Source organism: Rhea pennata, chromosome 6, assembly GCF_028389875.1.
Source record: "Rhea pennata isolate bPtePen1 chromosome 6, bPtePen1.pri, whole genome shotgun sequence".
NCBI lineage: Eukaryota > Metazoa > Chordata > Aves > Rheiformes > Rheidae > Rhea > Rhea pennata.
Genome location: NC_084668.1, coordinates 29,136,728 through 29,160,685, shown reverse-complemented (window position 1 = coordinate 29,160,685; position 23,958 = coordinate 29,136,728). Strand labels below are relative to the sequence as shown.

The 23,958-nt window shown below is 35.9% G+C and overlaps 1 protein-coding gene across 10 annotated transcripts in view; it reads left to right on the top strand.

The window, feature by feature from the left end:
• The window catches only part of TFPI (tissue factor pathway inhibitor), a 224,860-nt gene that overhangs the window by 47,077 nt on the left and 153,825 nt on the right, over nucleotides 1-23,958 (top strand). For 8 of the 10 annotated variants that reach the window (XM_062579181.1, XM_062579192.1, XM_062579183.1 and 5 more), the window contains exons 1-2: nucleotides 14,834-14,971; nucleotides 21,510-21,636. The gene's annotated coding sequence lies outside the window, so the exon portion shown is untranslated. Of the gene's footprint in view, nucleotides 1-4,055; nucleotides 4,080-14,833; nucleotides 14,972-21,509; nucleotides 21,637-23,958 lie in introns of those variants that run through there. The other 2 variants (XM_062579182.1, XM_062579187.1) reach the window with 2 other exon arrangements.

The following is a 23,958-nucleotide window of genomic DNA, read 5'->3' as shown; positions in this document are numbered from 1 at the left end:
TTTAAGACCTGCTATTCCCTGTTTCTTAATATCTGAAGTCTTTTAACTCTCTTTGAGAAAGAGATCGTAGCCTTCTCCTATATTTTGAAATAGATTTCTACTACCAGTAACTGCTTCATCTATTTAATAAATGTTCAGAGGTGGCTAGTTGCAATCTGTTTAGGCCTTATGTGTGCTCCCAACCATATTTCATTTTTTAATTTTATGCTTCATCACCACATCTGTATTTTACAGATTTCCCCACAGTGGCTGAAAAAAAATATTTGGAAGAAGTCTATGCAGATTTAGCAAGTCTCGACCATGTTATGTTATTTGCTATATTAAGTGCTATTTGAAGGCCATCGAGAAAAACTGTCATTAATGAAAAATATAGCTGTCTGGCAGGAAACTGGACTAGATTACCCTTGACGTGCCTTCCAAATCGATGTTCCTAATTCCCATGGATGCCTCACCCATGGCTAATGGGGAAGAAGCTGCTCTCTGACTGCATATTTTTACTTGACTTCCCCCCCACACACACACACACACCCCCAGAGAGGTTCTTTCAAGGAAGAATCTGTGAACTTTACTAACAGCCCTGTGTTTAAATTATGCCACTTGAGGGACTAGAGGAAGAGATCAAAGCCTCTAGCTCAGTAGTTTCTAAACTGCTTCTGTTTCTCCCTCCCTCCCCCTGCCCCAGTTCTCATCAGTTCTGCACAGTTGTCTCCAGATTAATTAACTTGAACACCACTACAAGTCAGACTATGAGCAGCAAAAATATTCTATATTTGTGGATAAGTCTACTCAGGAGGAATCCAGCAGGAACAAGGATTAACAACTAGCTCAAGTGAAATAGGTGGAGGAAATTGCACAACACTGATGGTGTAGTGCAGTTTGTATGTCTGCTTGTATGTTGCTTTTTGCTGTCGTCCTTCCATTACTGAGGAAGCTTCTTTTCCCTTACAAGACCAAAACTTTCATTTCCTCTTGATCTCTGAGCAGGAGGTCCAAATTTATTTTCTGTCTGACTTGGGACACTAGTCAAAACCTTACCTTTCTTCCCGAGGAAGCTTTCAGTTCCCTTGAAACTGCTTTGTAGGGTGTTCTGAGGTGTCTCCGTCAATTTTTCATCTTAAAATGGTTTTACTCAGTATAACGCAAGTAAACGGTAACTAATACAGAAATAATGAGACCTTTGCTGTCAGACTTGAAAACATTCTTGTGAAAGCTGTTACAGGTGAGAACTGATGAGGGCACCCAGGCTGATCCCTGGTTATAGAAGGGGAGAAGGCCTGGGCATCAGGCTACTTACATCAGTTTTGGTAACGATGCCCAAATCATTCTATGAATTCAGTCCTTTTTTTATATGCTGAGTTTCATAAATGTTTATTAATATATTGGTGTCCTTGAATAGACTAGTGTATGTGGGTCACCTTCTATAACCAGGAATCAGCCTGGGTGCCCTCATCAGTTCTCACCTGTAACAGCTGAGCAGGGAGGCTGGACTAATGATCTTCAGAGGTCCCTTTCACCCTTACTGAGTCTATGATTCTAAATATAGGAATTCTTTGCTTTCATTTCAGCAGAGTACAAAGACCCATAATAATTAAAAACAACAAAAACTGTGCAAATGAGGAAAAACAGTGGTGCAGGAGTTACTATAGTTAACTATTTAACTTTTATTCTAAAACACTTCAAATAACTTCTCCAACTTTATGGTTATATACTCACTTAGTTTCTACTCTTGTAAGCCCCATACTGAACTTCTGGCTTCAGGTGCCTGTTTGGAAATTTGAAAGAAACTCCTCGAATATTTGAAAGGAAGCAACTCCTGTTCTCATGCATTTTAAGACTTGCTCCATATTGCTACTGGTTTCATTTGAGAATCTTCAAATTACTGTGTAGAAAGCAGTGACAGAGACAGACTAGCTGGTAGTTCATAAGTATTCATGCTGTTTCCTAACTGCTTAATATATGCATCTATGCATTTTTTTCTACAGTGTTCTCATCCAAAATGCAATCAAAATAGTTAATATTTAGAAAGACTTTGAAAGAGATCACCTAAGCTTTCTAAATTATATTGGGCCATAATCTCTTTCTTTGTGCAGATGAATGATGCACTATTAAAATACTGAATTGGTGGTCTGCAACCTTGTTGAGATTTAGAGGCTACTCAATCTTATAGCCAGGGGTCTAAACTGAACTAAAAGGGGCCCAGAGCATTCTGCAACTTGTTAATTTCTGGGTAATTATCACTAATTTCCCTTGAGGGAAAGTAATTATGATATGTTCTCAATAGTCTACTTCCTCATCTCACTCACAGACACGGACTTTTTTCCTCTGCAACTGAGAATGCTTTAGGTTAGTCGGCCAAAAAAGGGTTTCATGTGTGCGTTAATGGTTTTCTGACTATGTTGTATACCTGTATTTCTACTATTACTTTTATGTTCTGAATCCAGTTGAGGAGAGGGAGTTTTGAAAGATCTTAATGCAAAGCATCTTTATAGTTTTTATTTTTCTTTTGTGACTTTTAGAGTTTGAAGAATTTGCAGTTGCAATATATGGCAATAGAGACAATATCAACCAAGTATTCATAAATTGCACAATATTCTAGTCGTCAACCTCGTTCTGAATATAATACCAAGTCGAATTCAAAAATACTATTTTGGATGATTGAAGTTATTAAGTACTTTTTTAAAATATTTATGGACTGTTCTTTTAACTGTTTGTCGTAATCAGCATGTTTTTTCATATTTATGAACGGAGAGCACTTTGAATTGACCTCTTCCTTCAAACTAGTGTATATCCAAAGCAAGCAAAACAAAATTTTTGTGGCATGCAAGAGTTTTAGGGGAGATCATCAACAAATATTGGGTTTGAGTATTCAAAACGATGAGTATGCATTGCTGAACATGACATAAATATGTAGATAAGTGTTAATACATGGCTATTGACTAAACTTTCTTCCTTCTTTTGTACTTTGAGGGGAGAGATGGAAGAAAACATCCTGACAGATCTTTTGATTTTTGTCAAATCTCTTCATTTTTCCTTTTCTCAAAATCTGTTAGAGAAAGATGCACATGCTTGGAGTAAAGAAAGAAGTATTTTTTGGTTTTAATCTGTTTACTTTATGCCACAATGAGATTTAATCACTTCCAACTTTCTAGAAATGCAAATAGGTATATAATGAATTCCCTTATAACTGCTGGATGCATGTATTTTTCAATTTTACATCCTATACTTTAAAGGCAATTGATCAAGTAAGGTTCAGGTGTCAGTATTGTATCTTTAAATATAGTAGTTTCTTTTAGGACATTAGAAACAACTTTAAAAAAAAAAAAAAAAAATCTTTCCCATTAGGAATTGTTGGTATTTCATTTTCTGATTTTTTTTTTTCCCCTTTGTCAGGGACTCTTCATGCCTTGAGAACCTCCTCTGATTGATAGCCTGTTATAAATAGTGCCCTAAAACCATAGTACTTAGAGCCCAATAACTGCAAATTTTATTAGGACTTTTGAAAAAATATGCTGTTAGTTGGATCTTCTCTACTTCTGGTAGCAAAACTACTGTTTACTTAGAATTAAAAGTTCTCAAGTAAAATAGAACTGTGTAGAGGCTGAAAAGGGGGAAATGGTTTAGAAAGTGCATATGGCTTTGTCACAGGCACTTTCAGAATTTTGGATAGAAAAAGATTGGATCAGGAAACAGTTGACCATCATATTCAGTCAATGTGTTATCTTGAGGGAATAGCATGCTCTCTGGGACTTGAACTAACCTTATCTGACTTGAATGAGACTGTTTTTATTACTGTTTAATGAATAAGATTTAAAATGCTTCTACATGTGGGAAGGAGAAAAGTTCTTTCATCTCTTACATTCTTAAAGTCTCTATAGAATTTTTAATGTTTAACTGCAAGATCTTTTTTTTTTTTTTTTTTTTTTTTTTTTTTTTTTTTTCCTAAAGTGATGTCTTTGGCAATCTGCAGCTGTGTGTGCGCTGAGACCACGCGGCGCTGATGCTTTCTTGTATCCAGGCAGCTTCAAAGGTTGGATGTCAGCTAACTCAGGTGACTGTGTTACTTGGTCAGGAAGCTGAAGGTACTGTTTGCTACTACATATTCTCTTCACTAATGTACTAGCTAAAGGACAAGGAGAATCATGAGCACTTCTGTGGACTCATGGAGAAATTAGCCAGCAGTAGTGTAAAGGAGAGTTGAAATATTCTTAGCTGGAAAATTTTCTTTCAGTTCCCTATTCTCTTGCTAACACGTAGCAGCAGATATCAGTGTAAGCTTTATTCTCTGACATTAGTTTTTGTCACTAGATGTTATCTTTTCTAAGCGTTCAGAGGTATGCTAGACTGTGCATGCTCATGTTTACAGCATCTCAACATCTCTACCCTGTCAACTAAGAATGGAAAATTAAGTGAGTACACAACTCTCACAGAAAGAAGGGAGGCACACGAGAGTGATTCTACGCTTGCTAGGAGCAGCGGGAGCACAGATGTTTGAGTTCAGGTTATAGTAGAATTTGAGCAGTTTGGGATTATACAGACTGAGTGTAGGGGATGATGAGACTTAGTGATGGAGTTAGGAAAATGTACCATCAGAAATTTGACCACCTTGTCAGTAAGGCAGTAAGTATCCTGCAATAAGGAACAGCCATAGTAATTTCTCTCTAAAGGTAAGATTTTCCTTAAGCTCTTGAAAATTGATACCAAAGCAATGAAGCTTGAAACACTTTCCTCTTAACCAGCTTGCTTTCTTCTTTAATAGGTGCTTGCTGCAGTTAGTCTAAAAAATGATTAAGTCTGGGTCTTACTAGTCTGAATGTTTTATGCCCTTTTCATGCTTGCACAGTGCCACTTGTTTGTATGTATTTAGCCTTGAAAGTGGCTTCAGGAAGTAAGAGAGCTGACTGGTGTTTTTGTTCCTGAAGTGTCACACTGAGTTGCATAGTAGGTAGCATGCTTTTGCCACAGGTTTACACATTGAAAGAGGAACTTGTTGGGATGATCTGTGTCCCAGTTATATCTGGTGTGTAGGTGGGTTTTTTGTTGTTTGGGTTTTTTTTTTTTTGAGTATACAGAGTTGAGTGAGATATAAGATGCCACATACCCTATAATTGAACAAATCAATAATTGCCAGAGTGAGTACCTTTGGGATTAAATGCTTGTTCTGTGAATTGGATTTTTCAGTCCTTTAATGACACAGAAGTTGAAAAACAGTAACAAGTCTTAATTTACTTAAAGATACATTTATGCAAAATATAATTCAAGAAGCTAGTCTTATTTTTATGAACTTAGAATAAAACAGAGCTAACTTGAAGCCCAGAAACTCATTTACAGAATAAAGAAAAATATAATTTTCTTCCATTGATTTTTCTACAATAATTTTGTCTCTTTTTGGAATATGAACCTCTTTTATAAATGTAAATTACAGGAATTTTTCTGAAATGAAACTGTTCCTTCCTTCCTTCCTTTCTACAGTACCTACCACAGTGGGATATAGATTTTGGCACGGGCCCAAGAGTAACATTATTTTCTGAGGGAAAATAAAGGTATAAGAAAGTAAAGACACAAGTTAAGATTCCAGAAAAATCAAATATATTTCAGTCTTTCTATTCAATATAGTTCTGATCAGTACTGTGTGTGTACACAAAACTATATCATCTCGCAATACCAGCTTCTATATCCTACTTCTTAAAATCTCAAATGATTTCTCAGACTCCCTTGTGAATCTGTCTTCCTGAGCACTCCCATGATGATGTGTACAGCAGAGAATACTTAAACAAAGCTGCTATACTTGGTTCAATATACATAAAATAAAAATACTCAAAATATTGAATCTGACCTACCATGTTGGTCCATACTGTATTTCCAGCCCAGATATCTTCATGACTTTGACAGCTGTGGGCTGTGGTGAAACAGAGGCAGCCTCTTCAGCATGCAGTTATCCTTTTGAGCAGTACTGTATGCTGTCACTTGTTTAAATAATGCATTTTCTTCTTACAGCTCTTACTGTGCTAACCTGTGAGACTTGCGACTCAACTGTAGCTGACTGAAGGAGAGAGATCTGCATTAAGCCATTAGGAAACTGTAGAGTCCAAAGTCCTCTGTTGACTTTGAGGAAATTGCTTCCTGTTTTTAACTCGTTTGCCCAGTTATCTGCTCTGACTGGGAAATGCCGAAGTGAAGGACAGAATTGATTTTTTTTTTTTTTTTTTAATCTAATTAAACTCTACTTGCCTTTCTTTTTTTCTTTTCCCTTAATCCCCCCTCCTCTTCACCCCCCCCCCCCCGAGGTAGCCAACAAGAGATATCTCTATTCCATAATTTTAGTGCTGCTGTCAGCCAATGGTAAAAAGAAACAGTAACCTCCTGGTTATAGTCAAGTTATTTATATATAAAGGATTTTCAGACTGACGGTTACAGAGTATGAGGTAGTCTGAGGATTAAATATAATATTCTACCGTGAAGTATAAACATCATACAAGATAGCCTAGATATACTGAGGACAAAAATCAGTATGATGCATTGTTGCAGCTGGTTGCTAAAGTAAACTGCTGTTCATACTGCTGCTGTTTCACAGATGATGCTGCTGGGTTTTTTCTTCCATAAAGAAGGATTTTTGTGAGTTTATGTGCACCTTTTGTAGGAAGACAAATCAAAACACTTAGGCTGCTATGAGTGTATATGATAAGGAAAGCATTATCACAAATAAATGAGGTATATTAATTCAACTTTAAATCCTAGATTATTGCAAAGTGGAAGTATAAAGTGCAGCTTGCAGTAACGCTTGGACATAAATGACAGCTAACATTTATTTATTTTTAGCTATTTTTTTTAGATATGCTCTAGTTCAGTTAGAATACATTATTTTATCAGCCCCAATTTGTATCTGTAAAGCTTTTTTTTTTTTTTTTTTTTTTTTAATGACTTAGATTTTTGGCACTGAACTGGATCTCTGATTGCAGTCACTCCGCACCCTGGCACTGCAGTAGGGGGTTACAGCAGGGTTCCTGTTATGGAACGTGGTTTAACAGGAGAACAAGTCTGTGTAGACTGTGTACTTCTAAAAATAATTCAGTCATTGCAATAAAACTACCTTTGTAAACATGCCTTATGGATATTTTTTACAATATATTGAATATTTTAAAAACATACAAAATCTGTTTGATTTCAAGAACTGTATCTGTTCTGAATGTTGTAGCAAGAGAACTCTACTTCCAAGCAGTTTCTAGACTTTAAAATGGAAGACCTTTTTTCATTTTCATTGTGAAAACTTTACTGTATATTTGTATATTGATATAAAACGTCTTTTGAAAGTAATAAATCAAAATTCTGTTGTCATCAACAGAAAGCTAGTGTCATTTTTAGGGCTCCTGTTAGGTGATAAGAAACTATTTTGGGATTTTCCAGGCAAGTGTGCTCTATGACTGAAAAACTGGTTTGAATTTGATCAAAATTTACAAATACATCTTACAAATCTTACATATTTTCAAAAAAGTTGAATTATTATTTTTGAGAGCTAAAGATATAAAAATATTAAGATACAATTGCCATCAGCTATATCTGTAGGATTGCTGTGTATTTCCCACCTCAGCTAAGTGTGTGTGTGTGTATATATATATATATATACATACACACATTTATACAGTAAGTATGGTTTTGTAGATATTTCTTCTTTAGAATGTTACCTGCAGATGATTAGACTTTACAGCTCTAATAAGGTCAGGCTTAATACTTCTAGGAGTATTTAAGTATATACAGGAATATACTAATATAATAAATATAGGAGTACTTAATCAGTTTGGACTATCCCTTTGCTAACCTGTAAACGAAGGCTCCGGCCTGGGTTGGCCACTTGGGGCCGCTCAGGCAGAATTCCCTTTTACAGCTGTGTTTGTGTGATTAGGGGCACAAATCACTGCAGTCGCTTGCTACCAGCCCATAGAAGTGGTACAGGGAGGTGTTATAGGAAGTATTGTATCTGTTTGCCCTTCATCTCCGTTCTTAAATATACCTCTTAGCGGAACTGGAATGTTACTGCATGCTTGTGCTACCGTGTTTGGTGTTTTAAAATCATATTGCTGGCAAATGAAAAACAGCAACATTCCCTCTTTTTTCACTACTAAGCTCTGCATTTCTTAAAAATTTCTCTTAATAAACTTTAACTACTACTTGCTTCTGAAAATGAATTTTATTTGATCAATTTAGTGTGCCCCAAACTGTACGCAGTCTTCCGGACGCTGGTGCTGGGCCCTACTGAGGGTTTTCTCGATTCCTGTGCGCGTTTCTGGTCGTTGCCAAACAAAGAACTGAGGCGCCTGAGACTTAGTCTGCACCGTGCTGGTGGAGACTGATGGTGTCTGGCCATATAAATACGGATTTAATGTTTTAACTGTGCTTTTCATTATCTTATGACATTCTTCATATATTTATGAGGAACCAATTGGGGTGTTTGAATGAGGTTGCAGATAGGTGAAGAATGTATAGGAAAAACTGTAAGCATTTAAACTTTACGCTTATAGAAGAGCTTTTTCATACTTTTCCAGTGGAAGAAGAGCACTGCTGTGAAGAAGTTCTGACACTGTTAGGTCTCTGAAACTAAGGAGCCTAAAGTGAAGGTGAAGTAGGGGTGAAAATTAGGGCACTGCTTTGCTTGAATTGTTTTTGTTTTCCCCCATGACTTTTCCTAGATGCTGATTCAGTTTCTTACTCTCCACAGGGTTGTGGTAGATATGATCTTTAAAGGAATGGGGCGAATGGAACTCTCCTTTTCAACAGTAATCTTGGTAAATTTTCTTAAGTGGAAAGTCTGTGCTTTAAACTATCCATTTTCTCTGCAGAAGTAATGGAATCTTTCCTGGATCTCACTAAAATAAGGCTTAGAATTGCAATAAATATTCAATTAGAGATAATTGCGTTGCTGTAGAACTTGACCTCTGGCAACAGAACTATTAAAGCTGTATCTGGTGGCTGCTTATTCGGATATTTGTATAAGGTGTTGACTAATTCATATTTGAATTTTTTTTTAAGTATTTGGTTCATAAAATAAGGTATTTAGTTCAATGGTCTCAGTCAAAGATTAACATTTAGCTGCCTGAAGTCTAAAGGTTCTAGCTCAGTTCCCATAGCAATGGATATAACTGTGGTAAGGCAACTCGTGTGAAAAGTGAAAGAGCAGAAGAAATGACTAACAAAGAAGAAGTCGCTAGATGAAAATAGAATTGTTTGGTATCATTCCCCTGAGAAAAAGCCTGTAAAGAGCTTGTGAAAAGCATGCCTAATGTAACTTTATATATTATGAATTCATTTATACTTTGAAATAACTTAGCAGCAGATCAATCAAGCAATGGTTATGACTAGAGTAATACTACATTGGTAGTCTATTTTCTAGATTGGAAAGCATGATCAGCTCTTTCAGGACTAAAAGTAAGTCTTGAACTTGAATAAAGTAAAGAGCATAAAGCTGATGGTAATGTTCTATTATGCAGTATTAAAATTTGTAGTTCAAAAAAATCCCTCATGTTTTCTCTTCAACATATGGGAACTGAAAATTCATTGGTAAATGTAGGGTTTCTAATTACTTTGATACTAATTAACAGCTGTTTGCTCCCAGCACTTAAAGCAAATCTGAGTATGTTTGTTAACAGAGGGCTTGGATTTTAATGAAGAAATCTTTTTATGGGCTTGTTTTTCAGAGAATTATATTAAAGTTCTTACCTGTTTTGGCTTTGTAGGATGCCCCTGAGAAACAGCTGAAACGATTTTTGAAATACAAAAGTGTTTGAATCAAAAGTATACTGAAGTCATTGGCAGTCTTATCTGCTTTGCTTGTATGTGACTAAATGTACTGTGCCCTGAGAAGTGCTTTTTCCAGAGAACAAATTAAAAAAAATAAACAAAACTATACTTAAATTTGAACTAACTTATTTTTAGGTAAGTATGTAATAAAACATAATCAAGTTACAACTTTCATTTCTAGAAGATTTTTTGCAAGTATGCTTTTTTCTTTTTGCATTGGCCTTGGAAATAAAATAGGTATTTCATTTAGCAAATGCCAAAATAAAATTATAATTGAATTACTATGCTGAATTTTTGATGAAAATATAGTGATTTAAGGTTCATACTCTTAATTAAAGATTTTGAATCTTATCTATTGTTCTTGCATATCTTTACCTCAGCCTACCATAGGCATTCTGCACTCCTGTTTCTCCTGTGGTGTCAGCTGGGTGTGACCAATTTCTCACCTGTTACCACTTTTTTTGTTTGCGTTTGTTTTTCTGGGCACCTGTGTAGAAGACTCATAAATTCCTCTCAGTATTTACCCTCCATATCATATTTAAGACATGATCTTCCTGTGATGCTGGTGGTGTCATGTGTAGTGCTACGCATGTTAACGTAATTATTTCATAGGGTTTTTTGTCTGATAACATTAGAATTAAGGCCCTTAGCTTCAGAATCTGCTAAGGCTAAAGGGTTAGAAACAGACTTGTTGTGATTACAGTAGCCTGAGTAACAAACGTGCAGCTTAGCATAATGATTCCAATTTGATGTGTGTAAAATAATCAAAATGAGTTGTCAATACTGCTTCTGTGACTGCTACTCACAGCTGACCTCGTTGCCTTCTGCCTTCTTCCCTGTTAATATTGATCTTGCAAAATAAAAATAGTATCGTGAAGTGCTTCTTTTTGGAAGCATGCAGAATACAGAATTTACCTCAATCTCATGATAACAATTGTTAAACAAACACAGATTTTAAAGTGGAGAACGGAAAAGCCATGCGTTGGCTGTGGGGGCTCTGGGTGAGAGCTCAGCTGATCCTGCCTGTCTGCCACCAGAAGAGTCCCTGCGTCATGGGGCCTCGACTCCCACAAAAGAGCTGCACCTTACAGGCTATTAGACACATGCAATTAAAAGGATTAAGTAGGTGATTACAAAAGCAATCTTATTTTTCTTTCTATGCCTATGTTTTTGATCCTGTGCTCTGTATTTGAATAACACTGGTGTTACGTGAACAAGCCTAGTGTGTTCCACTGATGGCTACTCACATGGGTAAGATGAGAGGAACTGGGCTTCACCTGAGCATGTTTTACAAGATTTTGCGTTTTAACAGGTTTATAACTAGATGGCTACCGCTTTAACTGGAAGTCCATCATTCTTCCAAAAAACAGGAGAGAAACAATGAATTTATAGTTAATCTTGATTAATTTTGGGATAACTAGGTATGCTTCCTGGTGCTTATAAATCATTTAACTGAGAGTGTTTTCCTCAGATTCTCTTTAATATTGTTGAGAAAAGTGATTTTGAAGAATAAATTCATTTTAAAGAACTGCTGTAAGAGCCACTATTGTTAATAGAACAAACTGTTTGGGGGGAGGAGGGAAAGGACAGCAGGATTTCAGCTGCATTTAACGGTGTAAAACTTATTTTACAAGTTACATCAGTATGCATGGGGTAAACATGCTCCAAGCCTGACCACTCAAACTTTGAATAATTCATTAAAGTAGTATTTCATTGCAAAATTCTCTTGATTTTTCTGCTTCATTATGTTGTGTATTGCCTAGCAATTAAAACACATGTAGTGGAAAATAACCAAATCTTACAGACTCAAGTTTTTCTTTATTTACAGCATAACGTGAATTTACAGCTTAAGAACAAATGAAAAAGCAAAACCACTTAGCCTGGAATTGTCATGCATAATAATCTTTAAAATAGTAATCTTATCTAGAAGACTCAGGATTGAGAAAGTACTTAGTCTCAGAATATGCTCTACTCAGGCGCTGCAGTTAAATAATTAAAACCCAGATCAATCCACTCTTCCTTCTGCAGTTTATTTTATTTTCCAAGAGTGGGTCACAACTTAGATCCCTGAAGGTATTGCAGCAGCTTTGAAATAGACAGCTCTGCTAGTTAAATCTCAGTGGAAAAGTGAAGGTTCTGCTTTTGGATCCTGGATTTTCATATTGATTAGAATGTAAAAATAGATGGATTCATGTATAAAAACAGTCATGAGATTTCTGTGAATTCTGTGACCTTGTTTCATTTGAATGAACTGTCATGCTTAGTATTTGGGCCTGTGTGGGAAACCTCTGAAATCTCTGGACAAGACAGTTTGCATGTAAATTTGAGTAGAATGAAGTTTCTTTCATTGCAGGCTCAGTCTAGGCTTTTTCAAGATTATTGTCCTGACTTGTGGAGATCAAAGACACTGTCCCTGGTTTCAGGATTGAACAAAATTTTGGAAGTTTAAATGTCTTTAATTTAAACAGACCCTGCTTGTAACTGCAACAGTTTTAATTATCAAATGTTCAAATGCTTGTAAACAGTATTGAAACATGGTTTGTACATACTTCAGAAAATGGAATACTGGATGCTTAAACACTTGCATTGTATTCTGCATCCTCTGTGCTGTTCTGTACTCTGATTTGGGACTTCTGTGAAACCCAGTTTTAGCTATACACAAACTGGGCAGATACAGACAAACTGTAGCCTTCATAGGCAATGATATAACAAACAGTCAAATCTTATACTAAAAGTTTGGAGAAAAGCCAAGTTAAATGAAAGGTTATTTTTTGTTGTTGGTTTGGTTGCCTTTGTCAGTCAGTTGAGAGAAGATGGAGGTTTTTAAGTTTAATCCTTGTTTTTGGAGATACTGGTTTAAATGCAAACCACGGGTAACCTGGGCTAAAAGCGGAACTGTAAGCATGCTGCAAAACACTAACACTTTCCTGTCATTAATGTGAAACTTCATTCAGCGCTAAGGGTAGCGTTCGGCTGCATGTCTCGTACTGGTAAGAGCAGCTGTGGAACAGAGGAGCTCAGTGCATGGAGCCTGGGAAGCTGCGGAAGATGCCCGGGAGGGGGTGGGCCGTGCCGAGCTGTGGTACCGTGACCACGTTACTGCGGTACCTTGGATCTGGATCTGTGCGAGACCATAGTATGAACAGTAAAATGTGGAAATTGAGTGGCAAAAGTCATGTTTCTCTGGGCATAACTCTTCTTAGCAAAGTAGGCTGTAGGAATTTCTACTTTATGTAAGGGCCTTTATGAATTCTTTACCTGAGGTTGTGTGCTATTTCCAAATCTTTATTATACTTTTTCAGTTTTCTGCTTGCCCTATTATTTTTTGTGTTATTGGTCAAAAGGTACAGTCTGAGAATTTTTCAATGTTCTGATGAATTTTTTTTATCTTCTCTTGTTTGAACTGTTTTGGAGGCATTATTCATGTCTGTGGACAATGAATTGTCTGAGGTTTGATTCAAAGGACGTTAAAATGATGTCTGAAGATCATAGAGGATTTCATTTCCAGACGCTGCTGGTTAAAGTCTGAAGTATTATAAAGCTATTTTACTCTGTGTGTCTGACTGATATGGGCATGATCTCTAATAATGAATCAAGAGGAAAATGGCTTCTAATTTTGTCAGTACCTCAGGTTACTGCTTTTTCTGTTTGTTCTTTCCTTTTAGCTACTTGTCAGGGATGTTGAAGTAACAGAGTCCAAGTCCTATAGGTGTTAGATGTGGGTTCTATATGCGGAAACAATTATTGTGAACAGGCCCAGGATTATTTGAATCCCGATATTTCCAGGCACTGATATGAAATGGAGAAAACAGCAGCAACAAAAAGGTTGGTTTGCTAATCCAGTTCTAGCAGAGAATTAAATTCTTCTTGACAATGTCCAATATGTATTTGCAATCCTGGATTATTTTTGTATAAATAATCAACAAGTCTTGGGAGGGGGAGGGGAAATGGGCTCCATGAAATCAAAATTGTGAGTTTTGGAGGATGAAGAGATTTCACATTGCTTGCAATATGTATTACAAACCTGTTCTCTTGAAGATTTTTGGAAAACTAGTTGATTTGCTGCAGACTCTGGATAAAACTTCTGATTTCAATATGAAACCTGACAGTTTTTAATTTCCAACTCAAGTCATTACAGAAGTGAACCAAAAGTCTGTATAATGGGAGATAGGATCAGACTTCAGAGAGGGAGAACTTACAAGCATCCATAGAACAAAAAAATTATCTGTATGATTCCAGTTTAAGTGGCTTAGGATATAAGCAATGTACAATTTTAAAGATGATACTGATGAAATAAAAGGAAGATAGCAGTGATTTATTTAACTCTCATTTTCAAAATAGTATGTAAATGGAAGAGATTTGTTTCTGGTTTTGCTTGAGCACATATTCCCACAGGGAGGCATGTCAGATAGCACTGACAATAACAGCAATAACAAGCAAGTTCTTTTGCACATTGGTCCTAGATTGCTCTTTTGTGGAGTGATCTTCAAATTAATCCGACATTCCCTCACATTACATAAGCCTCCCTGTCTTTTTGCTGCAGAGCAGCACTAGTCGTGAAAGTTGTTGTAACTGGAGATGTATTACTTTTAATCTCTGTAAGTAAGACTGCTTCACCAGACCAGAAAGTGTTGCTTGTGGCAGTTAGTGCATACACTGGAGGCTTCCCAAGTTAAATGCTCTTCTGTACGTGGTTCTTTGTGTAACAGAAGTGTGTTTGAATGTGTGATCTGATGTGGTCACTGGCCTCACAACATAAACTGAACTCTTGTTACCACTAATTCTCAGTAAGTATGGAGTATGTCCATAATATGCCATGAGCGAGAAGCTAAAGGGCAGGAAAATAAAAGATTTTAGGTGGGGGGAAAAAAAGGGGAGGGAGGGGGGAAGAAAAGCATTTTCTTAACTGGAACCCATATTTATGTTTAATTCCTACAAATGAGGAGGAGGGTGAAGATTACCTTAATACCTCTATGCACAAAAGGGATTCTCTAAACAGTTTGCTTCTATAAAACCTATTTTACAATTATCTTTCCATAGTATTGTCCTGCAGCATAACCCCCCAGGAAGACTGTGCCTGCAGTTCACATTCCCGCCCTGAGCTGATCCTGGGAACGTCTCGTTGACAGGCTGAGCGAGGCTCCGGGTGAGCCCTCCTTTCTTCAGCTCAGACCAAGCAGAGGTTTGTGCTTGCTTCCAGGTGACTCAGTGTGCGTGTGGCAGTGCTTTTGGTTTTTATTTTCATTTGTTTTTCTTATATAAACCACAGGCATGGCCCATGTCTAATGGGGGCTTTTGTGAGGTTCGTAACACAGCTTTATTTTTTATTTAAAGATTATCTTCAAAAGCAATTTTTAAGAATACTTAAGATCATGGTAAGGAGCAGCAGAAAATGAAGTCAATGTTTAACTGATACTAACAATATCATCAAACTGTGTGCTTCCCATAGGGTTTGAGAGATCTCAGTTTGATGTTTCTTACATTCTGTCTGTCTATGAACAGTAACTTTCAGAGAAGGGGAGAAAAAGCACAATAAATATAAAGGGCTACAGCAGCTTAATTATTGATGATTGTGGAAACACCGTTAAACTCTATGAGGGGAAACTTGAATTCAGAATGCTTCTCTAGACTAATGAAATGCTGAATATATTAAAATTGATATTTCTGTGTATTTGTGTGAAGTGAAAATTAATACAAGGAAGTTGTATTTAGGCCATATTCTTATAGTTTTAAGAGTTTTTGTATCTAAAAAAGAAAAGGGAATTTGACTCTCCCTTCTTCCCTAACCCATCCTACTTTACTAATCTAGTAATTTAGGTTAGTATAGTGGAAACAGTATTTGTGGAACTGGATTTAATCAGGGTATGTGTGAAAAAAGGGTAAACTTCCCTTTTAGTTAAACCAGAGCTATGTAACTACTGTGAATTGTGACCCAGCATGTGTTCCTGTAGTTTCCAGATCCTCTTGTGCATTCTCCTAAAACATCCAGTGATTCTGGAATACCCGTCTCTTCAGCTGAGACTTTATAGGAATCTTGCAGAGTTATAAAATCACTTTCTCCTGCTTTTCTGGCTCATGGTCTATACTGCTTTTTTCCTGTAGAGGCCATATGGGATAAGGCAGTCCAAGCTCTATAGAAGTTTAACATTCTCGTGTACCATCCCCCCTGCTGCACATCTCAAGCTGGGAGACTGAGGAGGGGAGGTGAAGCTTCAACAACTGCTTATTAAAAACTGAGTTGCTAGCTGAGTAAGGAAATAATTCTTTGTGTACTGAAGCTCTGTGTATCACATCAGGCTCCCCTGTATATCACATTGGCAGTTTATCCCATAGACTTGTAGGAAACAGAATTTGTCAATCACACACGCACAAACATGCCTTTAATATAGAGCCATTATCGTACCATGCATACTGAAGCTTTATTTTTAATCTCTTAAAATGTGATTAAATTTGGTAATAGGAAATACAGCTGCCTCTGAAACTTGTTTTCCTCCTCTAAAGTCTATCCGCTTCACTTCAATGTACGAAAATTGAGATTCATTCTACCTTAGCTGGTCTATTTAGCAGAACTTCTTGGCCCAGCTTATGTATTTTCCTCAATGATGAGAAACTACTTTCAGTCTTATGTTCCTCAATCTCTATTTAAAATCAAGCTGGCAAATCCAAGAATCTTGTGATACTATCTTCATTTCAATCTTTGCAGTAACTTCAGAATTTCCATTAAGTAGTTTTGCTGCTCTTATTTATTTTAATTAAATAATGTACTTAATTACATGGTCATGGACCAATGAATCAATTCACAAGTGAGATGTTTTGTAGCTCTGTGGAATATTTGCCAGACTTCATATCAGTGGCCCTGCTGAAAACATTTTTATGCTGAAACACAAAAGTAACATTTTATCTGAGCCAATCTCAGTGTTTTTATGAGTTCAGGGGAAGATGTACTTGACAGACAAAGAATGAATGTCTGAAAACTTATTTCTAGCTGCTGCTGAAGTGCAACACTAAATATGAGATATGTAGTTACTAAACATGCTTTCTGCACTGTGCAGAGTATTGGCAGATGCTGTTTTCATAACATTTAGCTCTTCCTTTAATGCAAAAGTGTAATCTCCTGGTTAGGAAGAGAAAAAGATTTTCTCAGCTCCACAATTACCTACATTATCTCATTCAATAACTTGAATCTGACTTTCAGTGTTTTCATGACGTAGGAATCCATCTCAAGAAGCTCTGTTCTGAAGAGAAATTTCAAATGATTTTGCTTTTATGGTAAGAGTGAAACTCACCTGTAAATAGTCTGTTTAACTCCCAGCTTCTTTGAAGTTCTCCAGTCTCTGAGAAGTGAGGAAAGGCTTCACAGAAGAAAGTCTCCTGTCTCTTATGTCTATAAAAACTATAAGCAGGATATTTTTTCAGCAGAACTATTTCTAATGCAATAGTTACACTGCTGATGACAACCATCAAACACAGCAATGAAGAGTGTCTATGTAGAGAAATATCTAACCCTGGTTTCTCCTTGAACTTAAGGTCTAATGAAATTTGCATCTTTGTATGCTGAATTTTTGTCTTTTTTCAGCATAGTTTGTTTTATTGTTTCACATCATATCTCTATATGACAGTGTCAGTCTGGTGTGTTTTTTTAATGTAATTTTACATTGAATATAGGTTTTGTTTTTAACGAAACTTAGCAAATACATATAGGCTCGTTTAATACTACAGAAACCTAAATAGATACCTTACCATTTCTCTTTAAAAAGGCAATATATTATGTTGTAGTCTTAAGCTAGATTTCTTTTTAAAGAACTTTTCTTTGATACAACTTCTTGACCCAAGCTATGTCATCTCTTTTCAGCTATGATGTAATTCAGAATAGTATCAGGAAGAGAATAGGAAGCAGACCTCTAAGCCGGTATCTGACAGTTCTAGCTTTAGGCAACTTCACTTAAGTTCTGTCTCGAGTTCACCGTAAAACTGGAGAACATGTCTCTTGCTCATGCGGATATTGTGTGGATTGATTTCATACCCGCAGCATTTAACAGAATGCTTAATGTTGTATTTTACTCAGCATCCCCCTTTACCCTATGCCCCTGCATGATTTATGGTTTCCCGCTAGGTAAAATAGATGATATGGGGACAGGAAAATATTTTTTTTTTAACTATTACTATTCAAAAAGCCAATATTGTTGCCTCTGGGAGTATTGCTTCATGAGTACAAATTGGCAGTGAATGAGTAATTTTATTACTCGTTAGGTAATAAAATGAGTTCATAGATGATCCTGGGCAATGCTTTTGTGCTATGATCATCTTGCAAAGAATCCAGTGAGTAGTTAAAATATATTTCTGAATTTGAGACTATCAAATCCAAGAATGAGTGCATCATGTTCATTATGCCCTGTGCTATACAAGTTGCAGGTCACTTGTAGCATTTTTCCAGCCAGTGGATTCTGTGGCTCTCACAAGGCAGCTTCACTAACACGCACTGGAACAAGTGATGTCCTTTAAGAGTTCTCTTTGTAGCCTTACTGATGAAAGCACAGCTGCAGTGTGGTGCAGATATTATATAGGATGCCTTTTGACAGGCTTCAGTAGCCACTTTTAAGCAGTGATACACTAAAGAATTTTCACTTTCCTAAATTAAACTGTCTGACCCTATGTTCATAAGTTTTGAACTGAGCATAAATCAGTTCCTAGAAGAGATAGGAAGTATTCATAAGTGGTTTCACTACCCTTTAACAGCCAAAGCAAAGTAAGCAGCGTATGAACAGTCTTGTGTAGGCAACTGTAGGAACAGAAGAAATAGCATCATAATCCTGACATCTCTCCAGTGTAGATGCAGCAAATGCCTTTAGAATTTTTCTTTGTGAACGTTGATATGAGCTTCCTAAATCCCATAAGCTAAACTGACAAAATAAGGCTTCTGTATGGAAAGCTGTATTCATATCAGCAGTTGTGGCAAAGTCAAACCCTGCCAAGGAGTACATGTAATTGGAACTGATGCAATTTCATTAGCAAAACTTCGAAATACAGGGCAAGGCAAAGCCACATTCTCACAACCATTAGTTTTCAGAGGGTGTTCCCTATGCATATATTTTAAATGCTAATTTCAATCACTAAGAGACATTTAACCTAGTCATGGAGCTCCAGTCCTCTTGAGAGCAATAGGATTTACAGTGTAGCCTGTTGTCTGAGCCTCCTTATCCCTCCTGTCAAGGGATGGTTAATTGAGAATGCACATATTATGGCAGCTTGTGACTTTGAAAAGGTTTCCAGCTGTTCATTTCAGGTTAAAGTACTCTAAAGACAGTAAGTTGCCAGCTTGGAGTGCAAACCTGTGGCCTTTACACTATAGAAACTTTATATACAGTTAAAATTTGAGTTCATACATATAAGAAAATACAATTAAATATGCCTCTGTAGAAGACAGTATTTATAATTAAGACATACTCTTTTTTTTTTTTTTTTTTTTTGTACCTTGAACAATTTTTATAGCTGAAAAGCAGCACGAACATAGAACTATGACTGGATAAGCTGTGTAATAAAAGTCTGTTAGCTTAAGCTCCTTGGGTTCTGTGCTTCAGCCTTCTGTTGAGCTTCAGAGGACAATTTATAGTTTGTAAGTTTCACTTTGTTTAATTTATCAAAATGGAGGATGGTGTGGTTGGTATGGTTGATATGTATGTGCTCTGCTGTTTCTCACTTTAAATAATGATCATTTCTGAGCTTTAATGATATAATTTAACTCATTAAATGGTCTAAAATACTAGAGAAGTATCAGGAATAGGAAGTAGATCTGATTTGTCAGTTGCCCAACTTTTCCATTCCAAATAAATATGGAGCCAGTCATTTCTTCAAATGTACAGATGGGAGAAGCATGGAGGGGATTGTTTTGGGTTTTTTTTTTTTTATAGGATTATGGACAAAGGAAACCTACATTTAACACTTGTCTCTATGTATGAAGTCAAAGTGATTAAAGAGTTTGTTATTCTTGACAACCCTAGAAGCAATAGAAGTTGCTTTTCAACTGAACATTTATATAGGCAGTAAAGTAGTGATGATCGTAAGTGTGATTCAGAAACATTCTTTTATGTCTTTAATCTCAACACTACATTGAACTCATTTGCAAATGACTTGCTCTTTTTTGCCTAGTGGCAATTTTAAAATGGGTTGCACTGGTTACTGTGATCATGCAGGAACTGGAGTGACATCCCCATGGACTGTTTCCTATAGTAATAATTTGGTATCCAAATGATGCAAAATGGGCGCCCTTTTTCCAAGGAACAGTATTTACAGTAATCCTTTGGGTGTAAAACTGTCAAACAAAAAGTTGTGCAGATAAAAACAGCATTAGAACAAAGCCCTGGGAGACTTTTAATTTCTCTTTGCCAACTTCAATAAATATTCTATTAATTCTGAAAAATGAGTAAAATATTAAGAAAATTGTAAAATTTAATTGTTCAAATAAAAAAATGAAGTACACTGCACTATAAGATTCTTTGGAACAGTGCTGATATATTTCCAGCTTGCCTGTAAGCTGAGTTAATATGTAGAATTATTTGTTGGATAACCAATTAGTTTGCTGGTTAATACTCTTTAATTGGATTGTTGATTTATAAATGAGTAACAAAATGCTTTTCAGTACAGTGGTTGAGCTAATGTTACAGAACATCTTCCCAGTTGTTTTCTTGGTGTGGTGGTTTTGGGTCATATGGCTAGCATAGCAAGAAATAAGTTATTGGTGTTTCAGATAGGTTTCTCCAGACTTCTCTCAGATAAATTTTCCTGGATTTTGAGTTCCCTGTTTTCCTGAACTACCTGACCTATGGAACTGTAAAGCTGCCATAAGATATAAATAAGTTTGTTGCAACAACAACAACATTTTTTTTGATCTGGCCACAAAAAATAGTCTAGAAATCCTATTTTATCACAGTTATGCAATAATGCAGATAACATTGCATCTTTTCTTAGATTTGGGGGGCAAAAAAAACTACTTATGGTTAGTGTTAGTAGCCACTGTAACTAGCAAATAGAGTGCGGGTTCAGAGAAGCAAAAGTAGAAGCATACGGTTTGATGTGACTTGATATAAATCACAACAAAACTATTTGGTTCTTTCAGGAAATACTGCCATTAGCAAAGTAACAAGCCATTTATTACATTTCTTAGCATTGAAATGATGCATTATGTGTTACTGTATTTTAGGTATTGTATTTATGTTTGTTACTCCGTTAAGTAACAGATTTGAAGTTAGTTCTTATTACTACCTTCATGTTACAGTGTTTATTTTCTCTTTCAAATTTTTAAACAGTTAATGGTTGGGAGTGCAAAATACTTCCCCCCCTGCCATCCCCCTTTGGTACTTATCTTGTACTGAAATATCAACCTCAGTGCTTGTTGGCATCTTTATGGCTGGTAGAGAAGATAATGTTTCAGTAAAATACCCATAATATGACATAATGTCATTAATATTTTGCACATAAGGTTGGTAGCAGTGAAATCAAATAAGCAGAAATCAGCCTGGCTATTTCCATGAACCTCAGAAGATAAGTAGATGGTTTTTCAAAAATAACAGAGATTATTAATAACAGAGATACTCCCATTCATCAGTTGTCTCATTCAAAAAAAAAAAAAAAAAAAAAAAAAACTTTGAAGGAAATCCTGTTTTGCTACCTTATTACTTTTAAAGAAACATCTGTGTAACTCAACCTTTCTGCGATCTATCTAGGTCGACTCAACGTATGAAAAAGAAAGCTTCATGTGTAAATGTGGAGGACCTTTAATGGAAAATTATTCTACTGCAATTCTAAGCAGATCAGGACCTGTTCTCTTGCTGCTAACATCTTTCAAGCTAGGTAAGTTTTGAACCCTACCGGGTGGCTTCTGTTGTGAGAATGAGTTATTGGGCTAACTAATGTCCTTCATTCTCAAAAATGCAAGTACTTAAACTGCCTCCCCCAAGCCTAAGCAAAATATAACTGTTGCTAAGTGACCATAGCAACGTAAGATGAACTGGAAACCTAGAAAGTGAAGATAGGAGTCACACTGAGCTTGGAAATATGCATACAGGCATTTATTTTTTCAGTCAACTTGAGCTGATAATGGAAATGTCCGTGTAATGTTGATCTGGACGGTAACTTCTATTTATGGATTAGAAATTTATTTCTTCAAGGCATATCAAACTTATTTTTCTGAAATGTAGCTGTCATTGATGTAATATTAGCGATCTTTTTAAAAATAGAAGGGAATAAAAAAAAAAGGTACTCTTCCAGTGCTTATAAAAACACATTATTCAGTTGTCTTGTTGATAGCTTTTACATACTTTTTTTTAGCAACTTTTTAGAAAATGTGGTCTCTTATATGTGTCATAAATGAGAATGCCATTTCTAATTTTCTGCTATATTGCTGCTCTTTATTGGGCCAGTGCAATAATTTCACCAAATATTCATTTGAATCAGCATAGACATGCAGCAAAAAAAAGAAATCTGCAGGAAATGAAAAGTATATTTTTACTTATGCAAGTCCAGATATGCACTAAAAATATTAAGTTCTAACAGAATTGCTTTCAATTGCCATAATGTATTAGGCTGTTTTTCTGAGGTCATAGCTTTACTGATGTAATGTTTTGTGGTAATGTGTTGGATGTGTCTAGTAAAATCAGGTTAGAATGTCTGACTAGTTCCTTTCCATTAAACAAAAACACAGTGTAGTTTGACAGGTCTGTAATTATTATCTGTTTGCAAACAATTGTAACTTTGGCTTGATGAAATTAAGCTCTTGACAAGTGTGACAAGCAATATATGTTAAATCTCTTGAAGCCTGAATTAGCAAATGCATTTAGTAGTGACTGAAAATGAATTCATTTTTTAAAAAGTCTATCACTCTTTCTGCTGAAATATTCCATTTACACAATATTATGGTGTTATTTCAGGGCGAAACAAAGGATGTCAAATTTTGTGTTCTGTTACTGCCTTTGCCTAATTTAGTCAACTTTCACAGAGTTTGTTATGTACAAATGCACATTCTATTTTGTTTTATATAAAATTATTTTACATCAATACTGCTTTCAGCAAAAAATTGCTAAATGCTTATATTTTGATAGAAGCAAGTGCTAGAAACAATGGCAATGGAGAAGAAACACAATTAATTTTTGCAAAGCACTTTTGAATTTTGATAGATTTGAATTTAACTATCTGCAGTTATACTAGCAGGTTTGCTCTGTTTTGTTGTATTGTCCTTGCTCTACCCATTTTAGCAGCATGTATGACAATTCCATCCTGTGTTTAGCAGTTGAGTTTCATTTCCTGTAGATGTTCAATAACATTAATATATTTCAGCATATAAATGCTTTACTGTCTTGAATGTGTTGACTGTTACCCTTTTTGAGATGTGTATTGCTGCGTATGTTTAGCCTAGCTTATAGCTTGTCTATGTACTTGTAGACTACATTTATTTGGCCTGTGGGCCTAAGTACCCTACCAACAACTGTGTTAGTGGACGAATGAAACACACTCTTCCCATTTTAACACTGTTTCTGGCAAATTATCATTAGCAACATACATCTGCCAGACTGAGCTGTTTGTGTAGCTACTTCTTGTGTAGCTATTGAATTTATGCAAAACAACGTAGTTTAGATTGAGTAAATAGTAGGTCTTTGCTGCTTGTTGGTTTGGGCTGGGGTAGGGGAAGGTGCACTCTTACACTATTGCTAGTATCTTATTTGTGATGCTTGTATAGAATGTACAGATGGAAACATTTTGCTCTCAGCCTTAGAAAATACATCCTTCAGAGCAAGGGTGAGCAAGCAGCAACTACTTAGAGTCTTTCAGTAAACGACTTATACAAAAAGAAAGTGTAGTTAGTGCTACAACAGAAATATTAATGTCATAATCTCGCATCAAAATAAACAAGGCTATTAGTCTAAAGATGCTTTAAATGTTGTTGTTCTGATAAAGAATATGGGTTTTTTGCTAAAAATGTTGGTAAGCGAATAAGTTATAGTGAAAGTATAACACTTTCAAAGCACTCAGATGATCAAAATGTTTTATAATACTGTTTCCTGCAGAGAGAGAAAATGCAAAAGATAATGGTTATAAATGTGCCCATGAGGTTGTACAACAAAGAAAAAGATTATGTCCCTAGGAGTACGATATAATGAAATAACATTAAAAAAAAAA